The 18,573-nt window shown below is 44.2% G+C and overlaps 1 protein-coding gene and 1 long non-coding RNA gene across 2 annotated transcripts in view; one reads left to right on the plus strand and one right to left on the minus strand.

The window, feature by feature from the left end:
* Positions 1-18,573, plus strand: part of SDHAF4 (succinate dehydrogenase complex assembly factor 4) — a 779,629-nt gene that overhangs the window by 74,749 nt on the left and 686,307 nt on the right. The window lies entirely within an intron of this gene.
* The window catches only part of LOC122816854, a 43,513-nt gene continuing 31,225 nt past the window's right edge, over positions 6,286-18,573 (minus strand). Inside the window, exon 3 of the long non-coding RNA XR_006367108.1 lies at positions 6,286-6,433. This is a non-coding gene — a long non-coding RNA (uncharacterized LOC122816854). The remainder of the gene's footprint in view (positions 6,434-18,573) is intronic.

The raw sequence follows: 18,573 nt of genomic DNA on the forward strand, positions 1-18,573 counted from the left end.
TTGAAAATCCTTGGTTCCAGCTTCTACTCATGTGGGTCCATGAGGTTTCTGCTTAGTTTGTCTGCCAGTGTATTTAGTGTTCCTGTTAGGAATTGAGTTTGTAGATGCACTTGGTAGCTCAGGGCTGTGTTCCACAATGCCATGGCTAGTCTGCATAGGGGGTAAGAATGTGTACCCCCCCTGCTTGTTTATGTACCACTTAACAGTGGTGGTGTCCGTCTTTACCATTAACTGTCCTGGAAGAATGTGTTCCTTGAAGGCTGTCAGAGCATTCTGTACAGCCAACATTTCTTTTTGATTGATATGCAAATGCATTTGACGGGTTCCATTTGCCCTGAATGCACTTCCCTGCCAGGTGAGCACCCATGCATAATCTGATGCGTCAGTTAAGGTTTGGGCGGCAGGGGGTGGTGTGAATGGTAGTCCCTTGTTTTGGTGGCAGGCCTCTCCCCACCAAAGAAACTCTAGGTGTAGGCAAGGTATGATAGGAATCATTGCTTCTAGATCCTGAGAACGTTGACACAATTGGCTTTTTAGATACTATTGTAGTTTCCTCATATGCAGTCTTGCATATGGAATTAGAAGAATGCAGGAGGCCATGAACCACAAGGCTTGCAGTATTTGCCTTGCAGATAGCAGAGTTTTTGTGGCCACTTGCTTGATGTAGGTTGTCAAATGAATTTGTTTCTCTGGCGTGAAGAAAGCCATCTGGGAAGTTGTATTCAAGCTTGCTCCCACGAATATTATTTGTTGACAGGGGACCAGGTGAGATTTCTTTTCGTTTATGGTGTACCCTCAGACAAGTTAGCACCCTTTGTACACAGGCCAGATGACAGTGTGTCCTGGCTTTCTGCCCGAATTAAACAATCGTCCAGGTATGGGTATATCTGAATATTTCTTTGCCTGCAAAATGCGATGACTGGGTTTAGGCACTTTGTGAATACCCGGGGCCCAGTAGATAAGCCAAAGGGCAGTGCAGAGAACTGGTAGGGATTGTAGCCCGTTTTAAAGCGTAGGTATCTTCTGCAAGATTCCCTGATTGGGATGTGCAGGTATGTTTCCTTTAAATCTAGTGTTGCCAACCAGGCGTCTTTGCCTAGCATAGTGAGCAACTGGTGAAGAGTCAGCATCTTGAATATTGGGATCACTAAAAAGGTGTTTACAGTAGGCAGGTCCAGGATAGGACGCCATGAATTATCCTTTCTGGGTACTAAGAAAAGTCTCTAGTAGAAACCTTGTCCCTTTTCCTCTTCTTGTACCAAATCAATAGCCCCCGTGCTTAAGAGAGAAAGTACTTGCTTTTGGGCCTCTGCCCACTGATATGGGGGGTAGATCTGGCCACCCGCTTGGAGTTGGTAACGTGTGGAAGTGAAATCTGTATCCCTGGGACACTATATTTAAAACCCATTTGTCCTGGGTAATGAGTTCCCAGTTCTTTGCATGAAGAGCAATCTTTTCCCCCAAAGGGGCAGTCAGTTGAGAAGTGCTTGGAAGTTTTAAAAAGAAGTCATTGAGACAGTTTACCATAGGGGGAGATTTATTACTCCCAAATTTGGAAGTGTAGGCCCCCTACTCCTTAGTCCTGTGCATACCCTGGGACTGAAGCCTAGGAGCTCTGCTGGATTTGGGTTTGAACTGAAAGTCTGGAAGTGGCAGGAAAGGACCAATTCCTTGAAAGCCAATGCTTACTAAACCTTGGAGGTTGTACTTGTAAAAAAAAAATCTTTAACAGTTTGCATGGTTTTAGCTTTTTCCTCCATCTTTTTAAGAACTTCTTCTGCCTTGTTGCCAAAGAGACGGTCCTGGTTTAAGGGAGCATCCAGTAATTTCGCTTTAACATGATCTGGCAAGGATTGTTCCTTAAGCCAAGCATGCCTTCATAGTACAGACCCAGTTACAGCAGCCCTGCAAGATGCCTCTAGTCTAGTGAATCAAAATCACATTGCAAAGTATGTTTTCCTACTTGTTCAGCTGAATGCAGTAAATCCTTATTTTCAGCACAATCAGGAATCAACTTAATTTTCTGTTTAAACAATCCAATAATATGCTCCTGAGATTAACATATGAGACTGGCAGTTTAAGGCCCTAATGGCCAAAATTGCAGAAGTGTATACCTTCTTACCCCATCGATCCAGCGCCCTGGAGTCTCTATCAGAGGGGTAGGATTTTTGGCAGTAGTAGCTTTAAAGCCCTTGGGTCCCTGTGAAATGGTCTCAAGATCCGCAGTAGGATTTTTAAAAAGGAACTTGTGAGAGTCAGGGACCCTGTAATATCTATCAGGTTTTCTGGGAACAGGAGGTAAAGGGTCAGGGGCCAAGCTAGATTCTGAAAAGACATCAATGTCTAGTACAGGAGGTATGGCTAAAGGCCTGTGCTGGGGCAGAAGTAAGAAATCCCTAAGCCTCTTTCTAGAAGAGAAATCCTTACTTTCCCAATGAAAATGCTCCCAGAGTATGCAAGGTTTCACAAAAGAAAAAAGGGGCAGCAGAGGGAATGGAGTCCTCAGCATCAGAATCCTCATAGGTACACAAGGGTAAATCCTAGTCAGAGGAAATGGAAAATTCAGAATTCTGGTCAGAAATATCATAAGCAAACTCAGTCCGAAGTCTTAGAGGGGGAAGGCTGGCTTCCCCTGATTAAAGTAATAAGGTCTTCAGCCATTCTTATTTGTTTTTTAGGCAGAGAGGCCTGACCACGCGATTTGGGCATCAGTTTTCTAGGCATGGTTCGAGTTTTAAGTCTTGAAGAAGAAGATGGCGTTGGTTTAATATGCAAGTCTGTAGGCCTGAATACACCCTCAGAAGCCAGTGCTTGCAAGGGTAGAGACATCTGCAGGTTCCACAGTTGAAGCATTTCACGGCATTCCGGACTCCGAAAGGGTCTCAGTAGAGGCCTGCGAATCTGTAGTAGTGGGTATCAAGGGCTGCAAAAGCGCCTCACTGTGTACCAGAAAACTGGCGACTGGTTTAGGAGAAGCGTCGTTGGCAGCTTTGGACCTAGGCGGTCTATCTCTCTCTATCTCTGCATTTTTTTGGAATGTCGGTAGTCAGATGGCTTACCGAAGACATATCAGGATAATTGAACAGAGCACCAAAATATTTAGAAGTGAAAATATACTGACGGATAGTTGGTGGTTTAAATAAGGCACAAAACTGAATGCGAGGTACGTTGTGGTCAGGACTGGCGACTAGCTTATCGGAAAAGTCGTCGGCAGTTTTGGACCTATGCGGTCTGTCTCTGTCTTTATCCTTAAGTTTTTTCAGAAAATCGGTAGTCTGATGGCTTAATGAATCCATTTCGAAGTACGAGATATTGAACGAAAGTATTTAGCTGCAAAAAATAGCCACACGACGAACAGTTAAGACGTTGAAAAAGGCACAACAGACAGCGAGGGATGTCGTAGTCTGGTCCTAAACAGGTGACGCAGTAAGAATGAAAATCTCTATGAGGTATTTGCTTTCCTCAGGCAAGACTATTGTTAATTTTTTTTTCTGACATCGGTTAGAGCAAGAAAAAAGGATCCCCAACTGGGTACTTATCTTTTTGAAGACTTCAGGTCTGAAACTCGAAAACGAAAATTTCAGGAGTCGGTCGACTGGCACTTGCGAACTGCTTCTGCTTCAGGCACTGCACAGCAAGAAAGACTGATGTAATGGCATGGGCTGCATGTTTTATTCCCCTGATGACCGGATGTCATGGAAGAAGGGACAACATCAGACACAGAAATCTGAAGACTCTGGTATTCAGGCCAGCTGAGGGCTATCTGCAGGCAGATAACCCAAATGTGATGACTGCAACATTGAGACATGAAGAACATTCTATCTTCCTTAAAGCCCACCTCCCCATTTCTACAGTTAAAGCCTCCCCATTTAAAGGAAGTGTAGGAGGGCTCCCTGGATTTCATGAAAGCCAGGAACTCCTGTGCCATTTTTTAAAAGGTCTTGGGCTTTGGCCTGGGAAGAAGTGGTTGAGGGCAGAGGCAAAGAAAAGAAAACTGTTCGCTTCGGTTTAAGTGTCAGTTTAGAAGGGAAGGCCTGAGGCTGTTAATATCAAACTACGATTTTGGTAGCCAAAGTAAACAAGGCAGCTCCCTTGAGACCCAAATGTGAGAAATGGTGGCTTGCTGAGCAACCTCAGACTTGAGGTCTGTCTCTTGTTAACAGTGGAAGGTAGTCTAGAAACCATGGTGGCCTCCTGAGGGGTCGCACCAAAGGGTTCAAGCCTAGGAGCTGCCAGATCAGAGGGCTGCAAAGGTACCTCACCTGGGCAGTCTGTCAACTTAAGGACCAGAGCCAGAGCTTTATTGGAAACGTTAGAGTCCTTGATTTTTTTTTTGTGCGTTTCTTTGAAAATGACACTAGCAGAAGCTTGTATTTTTGAAGATCCAGTGGTAGCAGTGGGTTGCTAAGCCACTGGGAACACCAAAGCAGAATACTCCATACGGGAGGGCCAATACCTCCACCCTATGTTTGAGGGGTTTTGTATGGAATTTAGTAAACTTGACAGAAGTAGAGATGTCTCAAAGCCACAAGCAGAAAAGAAAAATTAAAGGAAATCTTTACGTGGGATTTGTTTTCCACACTTCAGTGTTGGCCTTTTAAAACAGCAAATTAGTAAAGGAAAATCCTCAACTGGATACTAATCTGCTTGGAAGATAAGACACTTTACAAAAATGAACCGACTGGGCTGCCAGCATTTTGAACACAAGTGAAGTGCATCAGACTGCATGGCTAGAAAGAACTGAAGATGGCGCCAAAGGAATGGATGAGTTTCTTATACCCCATCGGTCTTTGGACATCTGTCGGCTAGGGATGATGGAAAGATTCTGGAAATCAGGCTAGTCATAGGCTTCTGCATGGCATGAAGAGCCAAGAATCAGTACTGTAACATTGACTACAAAGAACATCTATGTCAATGGAAAAGGTACACAGCAACAGTCCTGGCCCAGTAAAAAAAAGGCATGCCTTCTAGGCTTTCTTACATGGAGTCCTGAAGCAGAATCTTCCCAGCTGATTGTTCAGAGAGGAGGCCAACAGGTCTACTTGAGAAACTCCCCACAGATGGATCAAATCTTGGAAGCTCCCTCCAGTCTAGTTTCCATTTGAGAGGATCTACCTTTTTCCTGCACAGCTTGTGCGCCACACAATTTTGTTCTGACAGAACGTAGGATGCCCATAGAGCGAGATTGTGTTGTGAAGATCTATCCCAAGCTAACATGGCTAGTCTGCCAAGGGGTTATGACCTGGTTTCCCCTTGCTTGTTGTTGTACCACATGGCTGTGGTATTGTCTGCAATAACCTGAAGAGGTTCCAGGGACAAAAGATGATTCAGAGTTGTAAGCCTTGATCAGAGCAAGCATTTTTTACATGTAAATGCTTGCGTCTGTCCTTGGTGTTCCACAGAACTTGCACTTTTATCCCTCCTGAAACTTCTCCCCAAGCAAAGTATAAGCAACCTGTGGTGACTGACTGCTTTGGAACAAGGAGGGAAAAGGGAAGACCTGGATTTAAGGTCATTTGCCATCTCTACCAAATGATTTCCCTTCTGACAAACCCTAGCACTGGTATTTGAAAATACCAAGGGTGTTGGTGCTAGGACTTCAGATACCATTGTATCTTTCTCCAGAAGTCTTGCCAGGGGTATCAAAAGCATCACATATGACAAAATCCAAAATTCTGAGATTTTCCCTTGCAGTGATCAAAGTCAGAGTGGAAAACAGAAATAAATGTAAATATACATATATTTTTTTCCTGTGGAAAAAAAACTCTGAACCGAGGCATCTAAATGACACACCAGAAACACAATCCCATGTGAAGGAGTCAGAAAAGACTTTGGAATGTTCTCTTGGAATCTCAGCTTGTGTAAGAGATCTCTCACACAAGTGAGATAATCCAGACACTTAAAAAAAAAAAAAAAAAAAAAAAAAATATATGCAAAAGTATGCTGTCTAAATATGGAAAAACGTGGATACCCTGTAGCCTGCAATCAGGTATAACTCAAGCTAGAGACTTTGGACTTTTCACTGCACCAAGAGTATTCACAAAGGGTAAGGCAGAGAACTGATGTGATCTAGACACACACAACCTTAAACGCCTGAAGTCTGGACTAATAAGGATGTGAAACTACTATAAACTTGAAGAAAGAAAAGGTAACAGGTTATGAAGTGACAGCATTCTGAGAATGGGCACTGCCACTAGCAGGTTTAGAAAAGAAAGATCCAGAATTGGTCACCAAGCATTTTCTTTCTTTGGCACTAAAAACATCCTTGAATAAAACCTACCTGGGAAGGACGAACTGGTTCCATCAACAACATGTGATGAAGGACAGGTAAACATTAGTGTCTGGTCTGGTGGTTGGGGGATTTACCCCCTGGAAAAAAGGAATTCTGCCACTGCCATCTGATCTTCGGAACCCATCTGTCTGAAATTTTCTGCTGTCAATGAAAAAAAGTACAGATTCAGACTTTTTTGAATGGAAAAGGGACTGTCTGGATGGGAGGGCTGAACATTACCTTAATCATTCTGCATGTTGGGTCGCCCTTTTCTTTGGGGGGGGTGGGGGTGGCTGATTTCTTTTAGAAACCTCTTGCCATTTCTTCTTAAACATATTTACCTACATTTTTTGAGACTGTCTATTTTGTTTTTTTACCAAAACAAAATGACGGGCTACAGAATCCATTAGAAATTTTGGAAAAGGAAAGCAGAAAAATGTTAAGACATACCCTTGTCAATTTACCCCCTTCATCACTCTTATTTGTTCACCTCTACAGGCGAGAGGCCAAAATTAAATCTCTACCCAATGGAGAATTTAGAATCTCATTTTTATCGTCAGAAAGATTCCAAGAATGCAGTCAGGCAAACCTCAACACAGTACCAGTTCCCAAAGCCCCTGAAGTATCAATTGAACCATTTACACACTGTCAATAAGTAGTTATTTGTACAACAGAAAAAACTAAATTTAAAGCAGATTTTTCTTTACAGGCACTTTCACAATTAGTCAGAAAAAGTCGTCATGTCTTACCATAACATTCCATCTGTGTTGTTGATCTTCACATATCCTTGACTGTGGGTTCGGTTCCATATCTAGGAACAGACTGCCATTATGCCAGCTCGTGCCTTCCAAAAACTCTCGAGCTTAGCTTTACTCATAATGCTCCTACTGGAATTACCTCAGAGTTTCCATAAGATAGTGACAGACAGGAAATAATAGATCAGAGACCATACCTGTATTTACAAAAGGATAATCAAAATCTGTTGGGATAGACCCGTTACACCAAGATGCTCAAAAGGCAGGGGGAAGGAGGGTGAGGATGTCAAGAATAAGTGAATATTGACAACACAGATATAACGTTATGGTAAGAAACTCTTTACCTGATGTTGTCAATCTCTACTTTATCCTTGACTGTGGGACAGAGTCCGCAGCTACCTAAACCTTGGGAGGTAGCATGAAAGTATATTCCTGAGCACCACAGAACTAAATGATGCTCATCCCCTAGAGACCAGATACAACCTGTAAAGGTATATGGGGATGCCAAAGTAGCCACTGCACAGCTATAGTCTCTTGTGGCTCTGGAATAAAAAACCTCTGAAGCGGCTAATGCTTGTGTAGAATGTGCCTCTACTGGGCCTGGAAGCGGTTCATACTAGGCTATCTGCCCTAGGGCATTTATGAGCCTAGCCAGAGTGTGTTTGGCTTTCGCCACCCATTTTAAATTAATTTTGCTATGCCCTTTTTCGAGGTTAGCATACTGTGCCTCTGTCTAACAGTGACAGAAGTGATACCCGGGGTAAACCTACGATCTCCCATCCACTCATCAAGATTCCTCTTGAAGAGAGTCAATGAGGGACTCTGCCTAACCTGGACTGGGATTTTATTCCAGAGTGAAGGGAGCCTCTGGGTTATGAATTTGTCCCTCCAGCATGTCCTACTTATTTCAGTGCTGAGGTTCAAGTCTCTCGAGCGCGTAGCTCGATGGGATTTGGATTATCTGAGGTGCAGCATGTCCATTAATTCAGAGTTGGACATGGCTTTATACGTCAGGCACAGATCACCTCTGAGCAGGCGGTATGCCACTGAGTAGAGCTTGAGTTTCTTTAACCGGGCAGCATATGGCATCTGTTTGAGCCCTTTGATCCTCTTGGTGAGGTACTTTTGGGGTCTTTCCAGTTGCTGCAGGTGTGTGTGGTAAGGTACATCCCAAAAGGGGCATTGTACTCAATTATGGGCCTGATGAGGTATGAGTAAAGAGGCACGATGACCTCCCCTGATCTAGATGTGAATCCCTTCATGATTAGGTGGGATATATAAAATGTTTTTCTAACCACTTTGGCCACGTGGTTTTCAAATGAGAGATTGCTATCAACTTGGGTCTCCAGGTCCTTAATTACTTCTTCCGTACTTAATGGATTACCACCTATGTGGTAATTTGTGGGCACTTTGTTTTTGCCAAAGAGGATGACTATACACTTTTTGGCATTTAGCTTGAGGCCATGGCTCTGGCACCAGTTGTCTGTTTCTATGAGGCCCTTTTGGAGGAGGATTGTGTCGGCTGGAGAGTCGATTATGGCGCCCAGTTTGCAGTCATCTGCGAACTTGGTCAGCCACAGTCCTTCCGTGTTGGCCTGTACCTCCGAGAAACATATACCGAACAAGAGAGGTCCCAGGACTGAGCCTTGTGGGACACCACTTGTAACTGGTTTGGAGTCTGACATGGCTCCAGCAATTCTAACCATGTGGGGTCTGTCTCTGAGCCAGTTTGCAACCCATCTAGTGACATAGGAGTTTATATTTAAGCTGGTGAGCTTATCTATAATGCCCGAGTGGGGTATTGTATCGAAGGCTTTTGCAAGGTCCAGGTAGGCTGTGTGGACCACCTTCCCCTCGTCAATGGCCTTGGTGACCGTTTCAAAGAAATCGACCAGGTTTAAGAAGCAGGATCTGCCCTTAAAGCAGAACTGGGTAGGATCCAGTGTCTGTAGGTCCCCAATATCTTTATTTATGAGGTCCATGATGATCCTTTCCATAGCTTTGCAGACTTTTCTTTTTGTATAAGTGAAGGTTAAACTATCCTTAAGCCATTTAGCCAGAGTAACTTTACAGACTGGTTTGCCCAAAGAAGGTGAAGAAAAGGAAATGAACAACTGGTCAGATTTTCTGAATTATTTTGTTCTACGAAGGTAAAAACATAATGATCTATGGACATCTATTAAATGTAGACACGATTCACCTCCGTTTGAAAAATTGAATAAAAATACAGGAAGCTGTATCATCCGACTGATATTTGTCTCGCAAAACTACTTTTGGTAGGAAGGACTGATTAGTTTGCAACACCCTGTCTTTGTGGAAGGTTAAGTAAGGAGACTTACAAGATCAGACTTGTCATTCTAAAATTCTCCTGGCCGAAGTAATTGCAATCACGAATAAAGTCTTCCAAGATAAACACCTCAAATCGCAGTTTGCAGCTGGCTTGAATGTGGAATGTATAATGGACTGTCGCACTAGATTCAAATCCCAAGGTATAGAAGGATACTTGTATGGAGGTCTTAGCATTAAAGTTCCTTTTCAAAAGGCTTTACACAGTTTGTGGGACATTAAGGTTGCATCATTTAGACCATTATAAAAGTTGGAAATAGCAGCTAGATGTACTCGTATCGTGGAGGAAGAGGCTCCCAAATCGAAAAGCGATGCTAAGAACTCAAACTATTACCTGGTGCAGAAGATGGATCAACAGTATTCTCTGAAGCCTATTTTGAGAATTTATGCCACTTACTATTGTACAATCTTCTAGTCGAAGGTTTCTCGGAGGCTACAATAATACGTTGAACTGGGGCAGAGAGACTAATACGCCTGGCAATCATAGGAACTGGTGAAGCCACGCAGTGATCTTGACATTCTGAAGAATGGGATGAACAAGCCCCTCTGGAGGAGACAATAGGTCTGGAGCAGAGTCCATGATCCAAGATTTCTGTAGTAGCGGAGGCCTAAAGAAAGGGGAACCAAATCTGTTGAGTCCAGAACGGAGAAGTGAAAATTATTTTGTTCTTCAATCTGCTGGCTTTCTTCAGAAAATGGGAATGAGAGGAATTGGGGGATGGCATAGAGAAGACGGGGGGGGAGGGGGCAATCATGAAGGAAAGAATCTCTACGTGACAATAGGGCAAAAAACAAGTTATGTACTCACCATAACGCTCCATCTGAGTAGTTCTAATTCATTTGTCTTCAACCTGTGGGTCCCATGATCCATATCAAATCAGACACAGACGGATCATCTAGCTACGGCTCTGAGCTCCATGCTCTTCCCCCTACTCATAATGCCCCCCATCTCCCTTCAGATAGAGTTTTCTGCCCAACAGATAAGTTACCCGACCACTATAACAATTCCTTCAACAGAAAAACATCACAAGACCCCTTTAATTCCTGGCATAAACAAGGATCCCAACAGAAATTGTCCAGAACAAGAGACAGTATCCTGAAGAATAAGGTCAGGGGAACGGTTGAAGACAAATTAAAGTAGAAAGTACAGTTTTGTACCTACCTTAAATGTAGATGTTAGAGTGCTCATACAACTGCAGTCATTACAGATGGGTTATCCTGCAGTCAGGCGGGTCCTCGGTTAGCCGAATTCCAAAGTCTAGGTCCGGCGTCAGTTGTCGTCGCTTCTTCCCTGATGTCAGTGCAGCAGGGGTACAAAAGAGGCAGCCGATGCCATTTTCTTCAGTTTTTCTTGCCCCAGATGTCAGGTGCCCCCAGAAGGAAGGCAAAACATAAATTTATGCAAACATGCAATATAGAATAATCAAAAAACAGTAGTTGCAAGCAAATACACCATAAGAGAATACCCTAAATAGGTTGTATGATAAGGTGTTTGTCATAAGGCCTGTCCTAAGAGGAGACGGAGGGGGGGTAACCTGGACTGCAGCTGTATGAGCACTCGAACATCTACATTTATGGTAGGTACAAAACTGTACTATGTTCATCGTGCATACAGCTGCAGTCATTACAGATGGGAAGAATCCCAAAGCTAAGTAAGGGTGGTAGGCACTAAGTGGAACTAGGAGGAGCGAGGATGCCCTGCAAGACTGCTGTGGCAAAACCTGCTCTAGATTTAGAGTATAGTGGAAGGTGATCGTGCTTGGAGAAAGTGTGCACTGAACACCAAGTGGCTGCTTCCAAAATGTCCTTGGTAGGGACCTCCCTGAGGAAAGCTGCAGAGGTAGCTATGGCCCTGGTGGAGTGGGATCTGATGCATGCAGGCACAGTTTTTCCATGAAATGAGTAACAAAAGCATATGCAGTGGACTATCCATTTTGAAATTGTCTGTTTGGAAATAGACTTTCCTTGAGCACCTATAGCATAGGACACAAAGAGTTGCTCGGATTTCCTAAATGGCTTTGTCCTGTCCAAATAATAACGAAGTTGTCTGTGAATGTCCAAGGAATGTAGTAGTCTTTCCCCTTTGTTTTGTGGATTTGGATAAAAGGTAGGTAAGTGGATAGTCTGATTCAAAGCTACACTGGATACTACCTTTGGCATGAAGGTACAGTTGGTTCGTAAGGAAACTCTGTCCTGATGGAAAATGATGAATGGTTGCACAGCCATGAGGGCCTGTAGCTCCAAAACCCTGCGTGCTGAGGTGATAGCCAGAAGAAAGGCTGTTTTCCATGACAGGTATTGTAGTTCTATTGAAGAAGCTGGCTCAAAGGGAGGAAGGGTCAGCTTTTCCAATACGAAGTTGAGGTCCCAAGCAGGGACTGGTGGTTTCCTTGGGGTTTTTTTATTTTTTGCCCCTCTGAGGAACTGCCTTAAGAGAGGATGTGAGAATAAAGGAGGATCTGTGTTGTATTGTGCAGAAATGGCTGAAGCGTGGATCTTGATGGAGGAGAAGGAAAGTCCACTGTTTAACATCTCAGCTAGGTACTGTAAAATTTGAGGTATATTTATTACCCAAGGATTCTGGCCCTTTTCTTGATTCCAGGCACAAATTTGTTTCCATTTGGCGGAGTAGGCTTTTCTAGTAGAAGGTCTTCTGGCCTCCAAGATGACATCCTGCACTACCTTGGAGAGGAGAGTCTGTTGGGAAATCAAGGAATTCTCCATGCAGCTAGATTTAGGGTTTTGAGCTGGCTGTGAAGGGTTTTGTAGTTGTGCTGGGACAACAGAAGAGGGACTAGAGTAGGATCCATGGTGGGGAATGTGTCAGGCTCTTCAGGAGCCGATACCAGTGTTGTCTTGGCCAGTCTGGAGCAATGAGAATCATTTGCGGCCTCTCTGCTCTGGCTTTTAATAGAACTTTGGGCAGCAGAGGAAGAGGCGGGAAGGCATAAACTGTCAATGTTGTCCAGTTGAAAGAGTGCGTCCACTTTCCAGGCCTGTGGAGGATAGGTCCTTGAACAAAAGTTTTTCAATTGGTAATTTCTGTGGGTAGCAAAGAGATCTATGTCTGGCTGTCCCCATGCCAGAGTTATCTTTGTGAAAACTTGAGTATGCAACTTCCATTCGTGTGGATCTGTCATTTCTGCTTAGGTTGTCTGCCAGTGTGTTTTCCTTCCCTGGCAGGAATTGTGCCTGTGGCAGAATTTGCAATTCCAGTGCTGTGTTCCATAGGGTCATGGCTTGCCTGCACAGGGGGTATGAATGAGCTCCCCCCTGTTTGTTTATGTACCACATCACTGTGGTGTTGTCTGTCCTTATCAATAGCTGGCTTGGATGCAGTAGGTCTTTGAAGGTCATAATAGCATTTTGCATGGCTAGCATTTCCTTTTGGTTGATGTGTAGGTGCTTCTCTTTTTGGGACCATTTTCCCTGAATGCACTGATCTGTCATGTGTGCTCCCCAGGCATAGTCTGAGACGTCTGTTGTGATGATTTGAGTTGCTTGAGGTACACAGAAAGGGAGACCTGTGTTTCTTTGGCATGCTTGAGCCCACCACAAAAATTCCTTTTGAAGGCATGGAATGAGTGGTATAATTGTTTCCAAGCTGTGGCTGTGTTGAGACCATAAGATTTTTAGGTACCATTGAAGTTTCCTCATATGCAGCTTTGCACATGGGATTAGTAGGATGCAAGATGCCATGAATCCCAGAGCCTGCAGGACTTTCCTTGCAGTTAGCCTGGTGAAAGTTGCCATTTTGCTGAAGTACTGAGACAGTTGCCCTTGTTTGTCTGGCGTGAGGTAGGCCATCTGGGTGGTTGTATTCAAGCTGGCACCCAGGAAAATTATTTGTTGAGAGGGTATTAGTTTTGAATTCTTTTTGTTGACTGTGTATCCCAGGAAGTTCAACAGTTTTATTACAAACGCCAGGTGCTGCAATAGTATGTCCTTGCTGTCCGCTTGGATCAGGCAGTCGTCCAGATATGGGTAGATTTGTATTCCTTGTAGTCTGCAGAAGACTATTACTGATGCCAGGCATTTCGTAAACACTCTGGGCGCAGTAGATAAGCCAAAGGGCAATGCAGAGAATTTGTAATGGGTTGAACCTGCAAGAAATCTGAGGTATCTTCTGCAATCTTGTCTGATAGGGACATGCAAGTATGCCTCCTTGAGGTCCAATGTTACCAGCCAAGACTCCTTGCCCAGCATGGGAAGAAGCTGCTGTAATGTGAGCATCTTGAATTTTGGCACCTGTAGATGTATGTGTTTAGGATGGATAGGTCTAAGATAGGTCTCCAATCTTTGTCTTTCCTTGGTACCAGGAATAGTCTGGAATAAAACCCTTGACCTTGTTCTTTTGCAGGTACCTCTTGAATCGCTTTCATGTCCATGAGAGCGGAAATTTGTTTTACTGCCTCTGCCCTTTGATTTTGTGGCAGGTTTGGCATGCCTCTCATTTTTGGAAGGGTGTGAAAGTGGAACCTGTAGCCTCTGTCTATAATGTCCAGAATCCATTTGTCTTTTGTAACAATATGCCAATTTTTTGAGAATAATGCCAGTTTTCCGCCCAAAGGTGCTGCTATTAAAGCTTTGCTTGGCAGGTGTAGGGGGAAGTCATTGTGTCTATTTTCTAAATGACTGTGATCTATCTTCTCCACCTCTTGGGGTTGGTGCTTGCCACTGTCTGGCTCTGAAAGATCCTTGAGGTTGCCCTCTACCCCTTGGGCGTCTGTATCTGCCCCTTTGAGGCCTGTCCGTGGCTGGAAAGGACCAATTTTTTGAAGGCCAGTTTCTGCTGAAACGTGGAGGTTGTACCTGCAGGAAATCTTTCACAGTTTGCATTGATTTCGCTTTTTCCTCCATTTTCTTTAGTACCTCCTCAGCTTTAACACCAAACAATACATCTTTCTGAAGAGGTGCATCTAATAATTTAGCTTTGACATGATCTGGCAAGGTTTGCTCTTTGAGCCAAGCATGCCTACGTATAACAGACCCTGTAACAGCAGCTCTACATGAGGCCTCTAAAGCATCAAAACCACACTGCAAGGTATGTTTACCCACTTGCTCTGCACCATGCAACAAATCCTGACTTAAATCTGGTTGTTCTGGTTGTGTCATTTTGCTTTTCAACTGAGATAACAAAAACTGTTGATACTTTAACATATGGAATTGACAGTTTAATGCCCTCATGGTTAAAGTGGCTGAGGTATACACCTTTTTCCCCCACCTTTCTAAAGCTCTGGAATCTCTCTCTGAAGGTAATGAGTATTTAGGAGTAGAGGCCTTAATTCCCTTGGGACCCTGTGAAATAGTTTCTGGGTCAGCAGTATGGCTTTTATATAGGAACTGGTGAGAATCAGGAACCCGGTAATACCCGTCTGGTTTAACAGGAGCTGGAGGTAAAGAATCTGGATTAAGGCTGGCTTCTGTGTACACATCATCTAATATATCTAAAACAGGAGGGATAGCCAGGGGCCTATGCTGGGGAGCAGAAGAAATTCCCTGAGCCTTTTCTTGGAATCTGAGTAATCTTGGCCTTCCCAGTGAAAGTGTTCCCTCAATGTATGCAGGGTTTCCCCAAAAGAGTAGTCCTCAGGGGGGGGGGAGACTGAGGGAATAGACTCCTCAGCATCAGAGTCTTCGAAAGGTGAATAGGCGTAATCCTGGTCCTCAGAGTGTTCTGAGGTAATAGAAGCTTGATCTGAGGAAGGGTAGTCGTCCTCTAATCTGGGTCTTTTGTCAGAGGGGGGTTGAGAACCCCTGATAAGAGTAATCAAATCCTCAGCCATTTTAAGCATCTGCTTTTTAGGCATGGGGCCTTGAGAGGAGGTCTGAGGACCCTGTTTTTTGGTTTTCATGGCTGCTTTAGATTTAGTGAAAGCTTTAATGGTGAAGGAGCAAGGCCTGAAGACAACTTGAGAAATGGCAGGCCTGTCTAAATTCTGAGTTTCCCCGCCAAGAGTGGCGCCGGTATCTGCAGTAGGAATGGGGACAGAGGAGCCTGCGACCTCTGGTACTGTAGTCACCGGTAATGTAGTGTCATCGGTACTCAGGGGCTGCGTAGACGCCTCGCGGAGAACCGGTAGTCGGCCTAAACGTGGTCTCAGTAGTCTGTGCGGTCCTCTGATGTCGGTCCTTATCTTTGCGACTTTTGCTCAAAACTGGAGTCGGTGTATCCGACGACATGATATAATTAAATTTTTTGCCAAAATAATGAAGGGCGAACTCCACCCGGCGCTTAATAGTGTGCTTGTTGAATCTAGCATAAAAACGTCAGGCCGAGACGTCGTGGTCTGGGCCTAAGCAAGGTATACAGAAAGAGTGGAAATCCTTATGCGGTATTTGCTTCCCACAAGAAATGCAATTATTAACTTTGTCTGACATCGGTCTGAGGCAAGAAAAGTTTCCCCAACGGGGTACTTAGCTTTCAAGAAGACTTCGGCTGAAATACTTTTGTAAATCTCAGGAGCTGGCCGACTGGCACTTGCGAACTGCTTCTGCTTCGGGCACCGCGCGGCAAGAAAGACTGAAGAAAATGGCGTTGGCTGCCTCTTTTGTACCCCTCCCGTACTGACGTCAGGGAAGAAGCAACGACAACCGACGCCGGACCTAGACTTTGGAATTCGGCCGACAGAGGACCCGCCTGACGGTAGGATAACCCATCTGTAATGACTGCAGCTGTATGCACGATGAACATCTACTCAGATACAACATTATGGTGAGTACATAACTTCTTTATTTGAAGTAGTTTACTTCATTTGATCTTCAACCTGTGGGACAGTGTCCCCAGCTACCTAATCCTTGGGAGGCCTTCATGGAAGGATACTCCAAAGCACCGCAGAGCCAAAGGATGCTCTCTACTCCTAGAGACCACATCCAGTTTATAGTGAGAAATAAAAGTGCGACATGATGCCCAAGTAGCAGATGAACAAATATCATCCAAGGAGACCCTAGACCTAAAGGCTGCTGACAGCCATAGATGGGGTCGAATGAGCCCTCACTTTTCCTGAAAGACAAACCTCGATCAAAGGAAACCCAGCCAATTCAGAGAAATCCAGTGAGCAACAGTCACTTTTGAAACAGGTTTGCCTAAAAAGGGCTTGGCGTAGGACACAAAAAGCTGATCAAACTTGCGGAAGGATTTAGTCCTGTGTAAATAAAATCAACAGTCTGTGAACGTCCAAAGAATGTAATTTGTGCTCCCCTTTATTCTGATAGTTAGGAAAAAAATAAAGGCAAATTAACAGTGTGATATTAGCCTCCAAGGCTACCTTAGGGAGGAAGGACGGATTAGTACGTAGCGAGAGACTATCCTTGTGAAAGATCATATAAGGGACTTTGACAGAAAGAACATGGAGTTCCAACACCCTTATAGCGGATGTAATGGCAACGAAAAAGGCAGTTATCCAGGTCAAAAACTGAAGATCCACAGAGGCCGCAGGTTCAAAGGGAGGAGAGACCAATGCCTGCAACAAAGTGGAGGTCCCATGGAGAGGAGGAATGGGATCCTTAACCGGTGGTCAGAGAAGAAAGACACCTTTGAGAAAGTTTCTTCGAAACTTTGTAAAACCTAACAAAGACATGTCCACCCCAGCATCAAAACTGAGGCTAGTTGGACTTTCACCGTTGAAGAACTAGCACCTTGATGAAAAATGCTAGCTAAAAATTCTAGAACCCCTGGAAGTGGTGCAGTTAAAGGATCCACAGACTTCTGAAGGGCCAGATCAAAAAACGTTTCCATTTACTGCAATAAATTTTACTAGTGGATGACCCAGAATGGATTTAACCGGAGATGACAGACAGTACAGTTGTGTACACTTACCATAAATGTAGATGTTAAGAGTGTATTCACTGTTGCAGTCATCACTTGTGGGTTATCTGCTTGCAGTAGCACTCAGTCGGCCTGATTACCAAAGTCTTGGGTCCTAGTCGGATGCTGTCCCATCTTCCATGACGTCAGGTGTATAAAACATGCAGCAGACACCATTACATAAGTTTTACTTGCCACAGATATCAGCTGCCCCCTTAATGGGAAGCAATTAAATCTATAAATATACAAGGTTATACCTCCAACAAAAAAGCAAATGCACCAAAAAAGCTTTTGCAGATAGCAAATGAAAGTACAGGTATATCCAAAAAAAAGAAGGGGGGTGGAGGGAGGGTAACCAGGCCTACAACAGTGAATGCACTCTAACATCTACATTTATGGTAAATGTACACAACTGTACTATGTTCTTCATGTTTCACTGTTGCAGTCATCACTTTTGGGTAGATTCCCAAAGCTAAAGATGGGAGGCGGAATTTAAACATAATTAGGACCAGCTAAAAGGCCCTGCAAGACTGCAGTGGCAAAGCCAGCTCTGGATTTAGAGAAAATTGGCAGATGGTAATGCTTTGTGAAAGTATGTACAGAACTCCAGGTAGCAGCTTCTAGGATGTCCCTGGTAGGGACACCTCTGAGAAAGGCTGTAGAGGTAGATGCAGCCCTGGTACAGTGGGGTCTGCTCCCCTGTGGGATAGGTTTTCCATGGTGCTTGTAGCAGAAATGAATGCAATGGCCTATCCATTTGGAAATGGTTTGCTTTGAAATAGCCTTCCATTCAGCCCCTGCAGCAAATGCCACCAGCAGTTGATCAGATTTTCTTTGAGGTTTAGTTTTGTCCAAGTAGAATCTAAGTTGTCTGTGCACGTCTAAGGAGTGCAGAATCCATTCCCCTTTGTTCTGTGGATTAGGAAAGAAGGTTGGCAAATGTATGGACTGATTAAGGGCCACACTGAATATCACCTTGGGCATGAAGGAAAGATTGGTTCTAAAGGGACACCCTGTCCCCATGAAAGATGATGAAAAGCTCCACTGCCATGAGGGCCTGTAATTCAGATACCCTTCTTGCTGAAGTGATTGCTAAAAGGAAAGCAGTTTTCCAAAACAGGAATTTTAAGTCCGCAGTGGCAGCTGGCTCAAAAGGAGGAAGGGTGAGCTTTTCCAGTATAAAGTTGAGGTCCCAGGCTGGAGTTGGAGCCCCTCTGAGGAACTGCTTAAGCAGTGGATGAGAGAAGATGGGTGGTTCTGTGTTATAATGAGCTGAGATGCGAGTTTTGATGGAGAAGAAAGACAGACCCTTATGAAGCATCTCTCAGTTACGCAATATAAAATCGAAGGTAAACTGGGCACTTGTGCTCATCCCTTGAGATTGGTTCCAAGCA

The sequence above is a fragment of the Protopterus annectens genome, chromosome 12.part0 (assembly GCF_019279795.1).
Source record: "Protopterus annectens isolate FY-2018-M chromosome 12.part0, PAN1.0, whole genome shotgun sequence".
NCBI classification, from domain to species: domain Eukaryota; kingdom Metazoa; phylum Chordata; order Ceratodontiformes; family Protopteridae; genus Protopterus; species Protopterus annectens.